The 12,278-nt window shown below is 28.8% G+C and overlaps 1 protein-coding gene across 1 annotated transcript in view; it reads left to right on the forward strand.

Annotated features, from left to right (window-relative positions):
• Positions 1–12,278, forward strand: part of LOC118073218 (TWiK family of potassium channels protein 7-like) — a 152,831-nt gene that overhangs the window by 86,509 nt on the left and 54,044 nt on the right. The window contains exon 5 of the mRNA XM_035093593.1: positions 3,238–3,318. The gene's annotated coding sequence lies outside the window, so the exon portion shown is untranslated. The remainder of the gene's footprint in view (positions 1–3,237; positions 3,319–12,278) is intronic.

Genomic DNA, 12,278 nt, shown 5'->3' on the forward strand with positions numbered 1-12,278 from the left:
CAAGATCGATTCAATGATAATTTAAATTTATTGTTTATTTTTTTAAACCTGTTACCAATCTAATAGTCTTGATTTTAATTAACGTTCAAAGATGGTGATTCGATGACATAAAATATCTAATTTTAAAAAATAGAGAACAATTTAATTTCTTACTAAATTAATCAAATTTTTCATAATTGCCATCATTACTTATAAGTCACGTTTCGCAATTAAGTTGATGAAAATTTTAATTTTATTATAATCTCCTAATCTGCATGACATTATTTTTATTTTTTCAAACAATTATTTTTTTTATTTATTAAGCATAATTAAGATGGGAGGAGTTGAAATTATTCGGAAAGTCAGGTGTTGCTGAACTGGTGAAATGTCAAGATTAAAGCATTGTAAAAAGTTTATTAAAGAACCTTAAAAAAAATCGAATCTTAAAGCAGATGATTAAGTTTAGAAGTTTGAGAAGCATCACTTCATAGTGAATATCGTGGGTGTCCTTTCGCTTAGTTGTTTTCTTTGACTCGTTCGTTCATGTCGGCAACCATTTTGGTAGACCGCAGTCGTTCGAATCCACTAGAATAATTTCCAAACCCACGGGATAATTAAGGAAGTTTTGTCGGTACAATCAGTTCTCGTCTACTATCTTCTACGTTCTCTCACTCTTTCACTCTCTCTTCTTGGCGATGTCTTGTAAAGTTTACTCTCTTCCTTCGATCCTACGAGGCGCGTTGGTCGATGGGAAACGACGAACCGAGGAGATGCTAACACCGCAAACTTGCTAGGCGAAGACAAGCCCAATCCTGCAGTGTATTTGTGACCTTCCTCTTTCGCCTCATACCAACCTCTTGCCGAGTGATGGCTTTCTCAAGTATTGCAGAGTTCAATTTTCATCCTAAATGCATCCACTGAAAGGATGTGACGCTCTGACGTTAACAACCTCCTCTCCTATATTGCATTTTATTTTACGAATTGACAAAAAAATTGATGGATTTTTTTCGCGAATTTCTGCAATATTATCAAACATGTTATTTTAGATTTTTTCTACTCATTCCTGAATTAAAAATTTAAGCTAAGGCTTAATGATAAGTTGAATTAAAAGATAATAATTGCAAATATATTGAAATTAATCTACACAAAAAAAATGTCTGTATCATCAATAAATTTTATTGTACATGTTTGCAATCAAACCAGTCTGTTTAATCAATTTTTCATTCTCTTAAAAATCTTATACATACTATTTTCATTTAATAATGATTACCATAATAATTAGAGTTTTGTAAGAAACAATAAAATTCATAAAATTAAAGAATCAATAATTTTGCTATTAATATTTTATTTTTATCAATAACATTTAATAATTTTCTCTGAATTAAACAATATTCATAACGATTCCGATCACAAATTTTTTACAATATGTTAAAAATATTCAGATTGACTTTTGTGCCCATTTTACTTTTTTTCATATCCACTGGAAGTCGAAAATTACTAGTTTAAATGACATATGAAAGTTCTCTGATGAATTTACGTGATGTTTTGTTATTCCGAGGAAAAATTATAAAAATCTACTGACAGAATATGTGTTGTTTTTACAATCCCTTTTTTCGGTTTAAAATTAAAAGCCTTCAGTAAAAATCACAAACTGGTGTCGATATCACAAAAAAAAAGTTACGAATGTCAATTGCATTTAGTTGGCTAGACATAAAACATTAAAAATTATCAGGTGCATAAAACATTTAGCATTCAAATAATTATCATTATGAACTTTCATTTAATCAGAAAATCTATTTTTTACTCTCTATAAATTATTTCTGTAATTGCAACAGCCTTTTTATTTGTTGTAATTACAAACTGAAATTATAACACCTACACGTGTTGTTTGTTCAACATACAGATAAAAAAGTCTGTAATAATAACAAACTGAAAATCTGTTGCTGTTCCAGATAATTTTTTTCCGTGCATGGTGTTAAACATTGTAAACACTTTGAGTGTTTAATTTCTAAACACTTATGAAATAGTAGGAATTGCAGTGATATACTGAGCAATTTTGTTTAGATTGGTATTGATCATATAATGTTGTTTATTAACTTTTTTAGATTAAGTTGTTGATTTTGAATTATCAGACAAATTATTACATAATTATTTTGATGAAATGTTTGTATTATTAATGTGTTGAGTAGTATATTTCGAAAGTCAAGTATTTTGTATATGATCAAAGCTTTGTTAATTATGATTATTACTCCAAATGGAGTAATGAATTTGTAGTTACATTCAATTCGATACTGTGATATAAATCTCGTATATTAATCAATGCAAATATTTGTCTCTGTATAATTTTGTTTTGGAACGAAAATATTTTTTTTTCCTTCATTAAGCTTCAATACTTTTTGTTTTCATTTTCCTATGGATTTCATGGCAATTTATTTGAAACACGAACTGAAAAATTAATTTTGCAATTGCAGTATATGTAGTGTAAAAAAAAACGCTTTCGGTATTCATTTTGTGGCCTGTATTTTTAGTCAGTTTTGTTACGATTCATAAAAAAAAACTTGAACACATTTTTAATAGACAGAAGAAAATATATTTGCTTTTTCATTAAAATAATTTTTTCAACATGTATTAAGTATTGAAAAATATACAAGATACGATCAAAGTTAAAAGAGTATATCAGAATGATTTTTTCTATTTACTGAGGTAGAACTTATCTAATCTTGCTTTCAATCTCTCCTGTGAAATCTCATGATAAAAAAATTCCCTCAGGGTAGGTGAAACATATACGTTCAACCTGACGCCCTTCTGGTAGTGATATCCCACGAGATATCCCACACTTTTATTCTTCTTCTCATTCCTGCTTTATAGAGACATATGAAAGAACAAAATAAAAATATACTTTACTTTTAGTTTAATATTAGATCAATTTTATGTTTTATAATACTTGGGTAAAAATTCTTAAGTATTTTCAAGTCTCTATAAGTATAATGAAATATCTTTTTTATTGAGTTTTAAATTTTTTACTCGAATTTTCGCCAATTAAATTAATAGATCATGGAATGTTTTTTCTTTATTTAACTACAAATGAATTTTCTAATGTAGTATGTTCAATCAAATTAATTAATTACACTTTTCATTGTTGAATTAGTAAAACGAATAAATATAAAATTGTTTTTACCTCTCAATTAAGTTAAATTGAAATTTTTAGAAACAAATTTCTATTTCAATAAAAATTAATTAAATCTACTTCATTTCCAGGTTTCCATACTTCCTATATAAGCTATAATTTTAATCTTCATCATCACCATTGTTTTGGATAAATCGTGGAAGCTGTAAAATGTGAGTTTTATTTGAAATTTAATTTTAACAATAAAAAAATGAGTATTCATAATAGAAGGGAATTTTAAATTGATTTAGAGTTGATAAAAGTTCAAACACAATCAGTTGAAACGCTTTTAAGCCAATAAAAATCTAAAACAATATTTAAAGCGTAAAGTTGGAGGATCTCTCTAGGGTCAGGGTACTTACAATTTGTTTTTATAATATATTCCCGTTGAAAAAAAAGGAAAAAATATTATAAAAGTGTCATGCAAAATATATTGCTCGACATTCTTCAGTATATACAGCTCCAAAAGAGTTTCGTCATTGTTGCAGGTGGATAAAACTTTAGTTTCATGCTTTTCCTCTTTTCCGGCGCCACATTATACCCTTATCGTTTCGGCCGAACGAACGGCTATCCCATGCTCAAAATCCTCGTCGCCGGCAAACGGATATCTGTACCACAGTTTGCCAAACTTTCTCATTCTCAGTGGGCTTCTGACCTCTATACGAGCCTTTCTCATTCCCCCAGTTTCTCTATGTCCATAGTCTCAGAGTCTATGCATCCCTTGTTTCAAACACCATGAAGAGAACTTGATGCAACTGCACTTGTCTTTGTCGTTCTATCGCCATGTTCGGACGAGTCTGTCCGTCCGGCGTCGTCTACGTCGTAGTCATTCTACTAAAGTTATATTACTTGTTTTTATTGTAGGAGTTATTGCACATCAGAACACGCTGTATTGGAAAACAAATTCCTCCCACTGGCTTTTGAGCTCTCCCGAGGAATACAAACTTACATCGAGGTGTATATAAAGATGTAGAAAGCCTTAAATAGTCAAATAGATGAAATTTAAGAAAAGAAAAAGAAAGTTTCGTAAAATGATGAGTTTGTTGGAAATAAAGTAATATATGAACCGATAAAACACTCCAGAGACAAACTTTAGACGCATTTTAAATATTTGATTCTTTTACTTTAAGAATACTTGCTTATGCTCTTTTCAGCTTATCTATGTTCACAGAACAACTTTTTCGATTCCATATTTATATTTTATTAATCAAGAGAAACTTTTTGAATTGAAAATTAATCAATAAATTGATTTCTAATATTTCTCAAGAGGATATTTTTATGTATATTATTTATTAAATTATAAACTTCTGGAAAGTAAAAGACACTTTTCAGTCACTTATATTTAAGAAATATTAAAGAAGTGAAGAATCAAATAAATTTTATGCGATTGATGAAGAAAGATAAATTCGATGAATATACGCTACAAAGTAGATTAGAGGACAAATATGTCTTTATCATTTTTCGTTTTTATTTGACTTTGGAATTTTTCTCTCATTTCAATAAATTGTAATACATAAAAACATTCAGTTAACAACAAAATTTATTTCCAGTCCAAAAGAATTATTTCGTTATTTTGTTTTTTATATAAAAATATTTTTTAGAGAAAAATATCCAATTTTATGATGGCAATTTCACGTGTTTATTTTAAATGATTTAAATATATTTAGTTGCTGACACTTTTCCAAAATTCACTAGCAAATTTACGAAATATCAGTTGTTATGTTTATAATAAAAACGTGTTATTGAACAATTTATTTCCCTTGGGTCATTACATCATTGTTTTGTGATTTATTCAAGTATCAGAATGCGCAGATAAAATGCGAAAATGGTATTGAAGTAATGAATATAGGATTTCCCAAAACGGATGAATGTTTTATCAGTATGATCGAAGCCAATTCTATTCCATTTTTGATTTGCATTTACACTTTTGCCAGGTATATACGTTATTCATCATACGTTACGCATTATATTGGACATTTTCATCGAATAATCAAGTATTATATTCGCGCCTGACGTAGGACATGAATCATAAAAGAATCTGGCTATAATTTCAGATATTGTATATATCGAAATACATAGATACTTATATGATTTCACATACATATATATATATCGATGAACAGCTCAACCATATATTCAACACTTCTGTTACCTCCTGACATACCCTTCTGCATTCGCATGGATATTCTACTATCAAAGCTATATACTACGAAGCAGAATGGAGACCCAATGGATATTCACAGGTTAGGTGCCGAGTTCTGTTATTGCTATTGGAATATGATACTGTTCCCCTGAAACGATCTATCGTTTAAATGCTATTTTGCAGTCTTTTATTTTTCTACGGTAAATTCTTGTCAGTAAAGAACGTCTTTGTCGTCTATCTAATAATCTAGACCAATCTTTTATTCTTATTCCAATAAAAGCCAAGCATTCAACTCCATCTTTTACAATTTGTAAATGTAAGAAAATCATTTTCTTAAAGTACAAAACGTCAGTCAATCATTTGCATCTAATTCAATGAATTTATTTCAATAGATTACTTGAATGCATTTAGAATATTTTATACTCTTTTGTGTGCTAGCAAAAGCGAAATGTATTTTACGTGTTGAAAATCAATTTTCCTAGGAATTTTGTTGAAAATACTTGCTCAGGGTTTCACAAAGACACTTGTAAATATATTTTAAATTTACATTTTTATTTATACTTTAAGACTCACTCAATTTTTTTTAAGTACGTGCATTTGGAGAAAGAAATGTTGGAAATATCAATGGCTTTTGACATATTGACTTGATGCAAAAGCTCAAACATTTACTCAGATAATAAATATTTATTGCTTCATGTCAATACTATTTTATTCATAAATAATTGCAAGCTTTAAATAATCATGTGATAACAGGTTTACAAAAATTAAAGAGTCATATCATGATGATTTTATAGCTTTTTTATTGAATTGGTAAACACTCTGTTAATTAGCATAATATTTTAACAGTTCATTGAATTCGATAATTTATCAGCTAAATTTCCATTATAGTTATAATAACAATATTTCCCTACAGAAAGTTTATTTTAACAGAAAAAAACATTTTTGTATTCTAATGAAAAAGATGGTAAAAAAAATGTGATGAGCCAAAGAAACCTTTCAACTCTGAACCATTTCACTTGGTAAAATGTCTAACTGGACCCGGAAAACCCAAAATCTCAGAAACTTTTCCGCTTCGGTTGTGTTAGGGAAACCGTAGTTTACTTCTCGTCTTTCCTCGTTTCTACTTGCGCGGGTGAGAAAAAAAAAAGAAACTAGAACGAGGAAAAGCGTGTGCAATGGAATGGGCTATTCTCTCATTACTCTTCGTTCGGTGCAGCGGAAAAATATTTGAATCCAGTTGGCTGACCTCGTCTACAACACTCATTTTCTTCTCTTTCACTTCTTTTTCATTTTTTTTCTCTTTCTAGGATTTTTCTCAGACAAAGATTCTCATGTCGAATACTCACAGTGATTTATTAAAAACTATAAAACAGATCATTAATAACATTAGATTCCTTCATTAAATTAAATTCATTTTTAATTAAAAACACTTTCAAAAAAAAAAATCATTGGCATTTTATTTGATAGGATTTTTTTATATCATTTATAAGTGAATCACTAGTTCATAAAAATAATTCGTAAATCCTTAATTAATAAATGTAATAAAAACTTCAATATTGATTTTACGTAGTTCGAACATGGAATTTATTTGTAATTGACAACATTTCGTTTATGCAAATAAATTTTTTCGCCAATATATACAATACAAATATTTTCAATCGATGTTTTATTGAGATTGTAATGAAAAAAAATTCAACATGATAGCTAGCTGCATATTTTGTCTAATGAAAGTTTGGGTATCACGTAATTGCAATATATAATCAGAAGCTGATACTGACTCAATAATATTTTCATATATTCCTCTCTTTCTCGTACTCTATCGACCTCTCATTCATTCGTATTCTCTCTCTTTATATATCCAAGTATTCAGTATATCGGTGTTAATTTCACGAGATCTTCAGATTTCTGGTGAAGTCTGGAACGTTGGAAATTGCAACTCACCCTCAAACCGCCCCAAGCGTCTGCAATATCTCGTCAGTCGTTAATCGTACCAATACTCCGATTAAATAAGTCCATATTGACGTTTGATAAAAGAAAAAAAGAATCACGATTAATATCAAATAAAGGCGTTTTTGTAGATAAATCTGTAGCATGAGGGCTTTTTTTCTATCTTTCCATTCTCTTATTTTCTGTAAATTCCCTTTTCTCCTGATTAATTACAATGGAATTTCATAAATCAAGAGAAGATAAATGCTGACAGGATCAAGCCAATGTAGATTTCTAAATGAAATATATTCACCGGTTACATGCTTGAATAACAGCCATTAGAAACTTTCATAACTCTGCATTAGCCAGGGAACGTTTATGTTATTGATTCATTCCAACAATCTTAGCATTCTCTTAAAAATTTCTTAGCTTAAAAATAAATCAAAAAACATTCTCTTTATCTCTTCTAAACAATAGCAGCCAACACGTATTTCTACAAAATCAGTATAAAAGCTGTTTGCTAAAAATTGACTAGCCAATAAAAGATTTGCATGAAATTACAAGTGTCCAAGTAAATCTCTATGCAAATAAAGAGTCCAAACAATGTTACCAGCTTATGAACAACATATGCATGCCTATAATTAACTTTTTACCTCTTGTTTCTTTCTGTTTTCTTTCATTAAGTTCATTTCACGTAATTCAGTACGCAAGACTATATGACTGCTTCTACTTAATTAGAAACAGCTCGAGGCTCTGGACATGGAATAACAACGACACACGTTGCAAACTCCAAAGGGTGAACCTATCTGATTCAACATTCAATGAGATCTTCATTACACATGCGATTGGCTTTATTTGCATTATGATTATGCACTGCACGTAACGTGCTAGATTAATATCATGCACAAACATACATTTGGTATTGGAAAATAGGAACGAGTGTCATTTTGGTGTTCTAATTAGGTATATTGTTTCCCTAGACACAATAAGTATTCAAAAAAAAACCTAGGAACCATCATGGTTCTTTCATTGAAACTTTTATTCATCTATTAAATCGAAATTGATGATTCAAAGTAGGTTGATATTGGAAGTTGTTTATAAGATAGATTAAAATTTTGATATAATTATAATTACCATTGCGAGCAATACGTCACCAATGGTAGCCAGGACATGATTGAGTAGAGACCGCATGAGATAAAGTCATCCCCAGAGACCATCAGAAACTTAATTAACTATTCCTACCCATAATCCCTCATGTATGTTACGCCTTCTATGATGACCCTCAAAGCCTATACGTACAGCACTCTCGAGAGTCTCATCCTCCTAATTCTCTCTACTCTTGATCAGGCAACTTGTGCATGCTCCAAATATAACTAAGAGCTTTCTTGCGTGTAGTTTTAATATTTGAAATATGAAAGATGCTCTTGCAGAGTGCAAAAATTTTAAGGAATGGTAAATATGCGTAGAGAACATTTTGAAATACTTGAATTTACTTTTCCCTTCTAAGTGTTGTGGTGCTTTGATCTTTCAGTTTCATAAATAGATGAGAAAATGTTTGAGTGTAATATTAATTTTTATTTTCATTTGAAATGAAGTAATTTAGCAAAATTGCATATTAACGTTGTCTAGTTTTTCGTAATATTTTGTGTTTAATTTTGCAGTTATAATTTATCTTCAAAAGGGAATAAAAAATAAGTTATAATCAGAGTTTTTATCAAGGTTTTTTTAAAATAATATACTATTTAGTTATCATAAATTAAATATTCTTGTCCATTTGATAAACTAAAATGGAATATTTTATTAAAAATATGATTATATTTGCTTATAGTGAAAGGAAAAAACATTTATTTAAATTTTATGGTATAATCTTCTGGAAAAAACACTATTTTAGTTAAATATAATGAATAAATACGAATAATCCTAGGTATTTAATTATTTAAAATGAAATACATCGAATAAACATTTGAAAGAATATGTTTTAATATATTTTATCTAATAAATATGTTTGTGAAGAACTTTACATACATTTCTTGCAATTGAAATTTATTTTTAATATTATTTCTCATTTTTCATTTATAGTGACTCTTTATGAGCATCTTATGGTCATATTTCTACCCATAAGTAATAATTTCTGGAATAAAAATCTAATCTAATTGCTTTTTAGTGTTCAAATACGATCACGTTATAGAGATTCACCTCAGGCAAAAGTTGATGGCAATGGGAAATATGCACATGATATATCGATGCAAACCTCTTGCCTTAAGCTTTTGGATATTACTTACACTATGTCTGGCTTATACTCTTCACATGTCGGCGAGAGAGGAGGCAACTTGAAGCTCATTCCCGACAAGGATTTCCCATGGCAATAGTGGTAGTGCAAGTAAGCCCATCCAGTTCGTACCGAGGAACTTGAGCAAGAGTTCAGGTCATTGGTGTAGGACGTAAGTGCATTATGGATCCTTGGAGTTATACGCATACACATGAAGTAGTTACGTATGTAAAGCCTGTCGTACTTCCTATTATGATAGAGAATGTTGGACTTACGGCAATGGATCTAAACTCAATCTAGATTTTCCTCATTGATTAAATTCATCACTGAATTATGAGACTGGATTGACGCTATAGTTTCATTCAGTTAGCTTCATTCAAGAGTTTGACAAATTAAAGAGGTTAATGATAGCTTAATGAAGTAGACACTTCGATATCTTTGTTACATAATTACTTGAACCTTAGATGAACATATTTGCTTAATTAATAGTTAATCATCTTGAATTGGATTCTGCTATGAGAATCCTTGATGTCATAATCAGTAAACGGAGCTACTTGTAGGTTTTATGACTTCTGATTTTTTTTTGTTTGAGAAAAATAGCATAAATGAATAAATAAAATGACTGTGATTTTCATTAAACAATGTTAGAATGTTTTATAATTTGTAGTATATTAATTTTAAGGATGCAGTGTAGTTAAGTTTATTAACTTTGAAACTAAGTTTCTGTTGCATAAATTGATTTTATAATTTAGTACTCTATATTAACAATAACCAAGTTCCCTTGATATCAATAAACTAACTTTAATTGAATGTTCAATTTAATTTCAACACATCATCATCGCTACAAGTAATAAATTTTCCGTAACTTGTCAATTTTTTTTTTTTTTTTTTTTTTTTTAAATATTAATAACAATCAGTTTTTAGCATTTATATGTTATCTCTTGTGTCTTTGTCACTTAATCTCTGGGATACTTTTGATTAAAATGGGATAAGTTTTTAACTTATGTGACATTTTAATACAAAACACAAATTGAAACAGATTTGAAATTCTTTCATATTATTTTTCAAACAAAAATTTATTTCTTCGACTAAGCTTAAAATATTAATGGAACAAAAAAAAAAATTAATGGAACATTCATTGTTTATGTAACATAAGAAATATTGGTCAGTTAGAATTATATTGACATTACACTAGAGTCACAAGGCTTTTATATATATGTCAAAAATCTATTAATCTTGCAAAAAATATTCGTTATCTAGTAATATCATTTTTTTCAATGTACAGCTAATTTAATACTTTTCAAAGATATTTTTTATAATCTTCAAACAAGCCCAAAAGAGCTTTTACCGTTCATTTAAAGAGTCTTAATCTAATCTCAAGTTTATAATAAATTGAATTATCCACGTACGTTTCATCTTTTATTCATGGATGTAATCTCTTTAATTCTCTACTAATTTAGAGAGATTAAATCCTTTAATCAGAGATTTTAAGAATGATTATTCCATATACATTCAAACGATGCATATATGCCTTTAATGATACTGATGACGAAAAGTTTATTTCTCGTAATTTAAATACGCTTGAAATACAGGACAAAATTAAAATTGGCATCGTTTTATATATTTTATGCATGTATCTCGTTAAGGATTTTTAATTGAATTTATGTATACACGAAGAACAAAGTAAATTTCTCTACAGCATTATTACTAACATATTGTTAAGTTGTGGTAAACCATAACTCGTAGCCTAGAAGAGGAACGTGTTACTTCACATAGGATTTCATTGACTTGAGTACTTTTACCAGCAATTATACTGTACTGTACTTACTGAGCCTCTGGGGCATAGCTCAAACTGTATATTTGTAGCCGCTACTGTTCTTAAGAATCTCCAACTCTTGGAGATGGCAAATGCATTTCGGCACGTACACTTTACTATATTATATTCCAAGATCTTCTATATAGCCTTAGGCCTTTATATTTTAGATACATTTGCAGCATTTCTCTTGATGCCCTCTTTCGTATGCTCATATCAACCACATACATTACATTTAATGCTCCAACTCCAACCCAATATTCATGCTAGACTTCAATTAACAAATGTTATATCGAATTTAACTAAAATGCTAGAATAAATGATGTTTATTTGTTACATGATTTATATTCAGGAACCTTTAGCAATTTTTTTTCTCATCAAATAGTTGGTTGAATATGTCGAGAGATGGGGTTTTGAAAATTATTGAGGTCAAATTTACATACACTTCATATTTAAATGGAAAAAAGTTTTTTCTTAATTAGATTGAAAATGGAATTTACTGTAATAAAGTTAAGTCAATATTTGCCACTAGAATATTACATCATTACTCCAATAAGTTTCATGATTCTGAAAAAATTGAGGTTTAGATTGTAAAACTTTTCTATTTTAGAATATAAATTGGAATTCCAAGTAATGGAAAAAATATATGTGATATTTTTTTTTTATTTTTACAAGTTTATTTAAATCAAAGTCAAGAGAAGCAAATTTGATATTCTTTGTATTTCATAATAAATAGTAAGTGTATATTAATGTATGTAAGTATTTAGTTTACCAGCTTATCTCACTTTTTATTTTAATCTTAATGTTGCTTTAACACTATAACACTCATAATAAACTTCTTAAAGTTCTCAAGTAGAAAAATTAGCAAAGTTTATCGCAATTCTAATTAACTAATAGTCTTAGAGATTGAAGTTATTGTTAGTAGCATAATTTCTAATCTTACAATTTAGGTTCATTCGAAAATACTAAAAGTTATATCTGG

Source organism: Chelonus insularis, unplaced genomic scaffold (assembly GCF_013357705.1).
Source record: "Chelonus insularis isolate UGA/USDA-ARS -01 unplaced genomic scaffold, ASM1335770v1 contig_131_pilon, whole genome shotgun sequence".
NCBI lineage: Eukaryota > Metazoa > Arthropoda > Insecta > Hymenoptera > Braconidae > Chelonus > Chelonus insularis.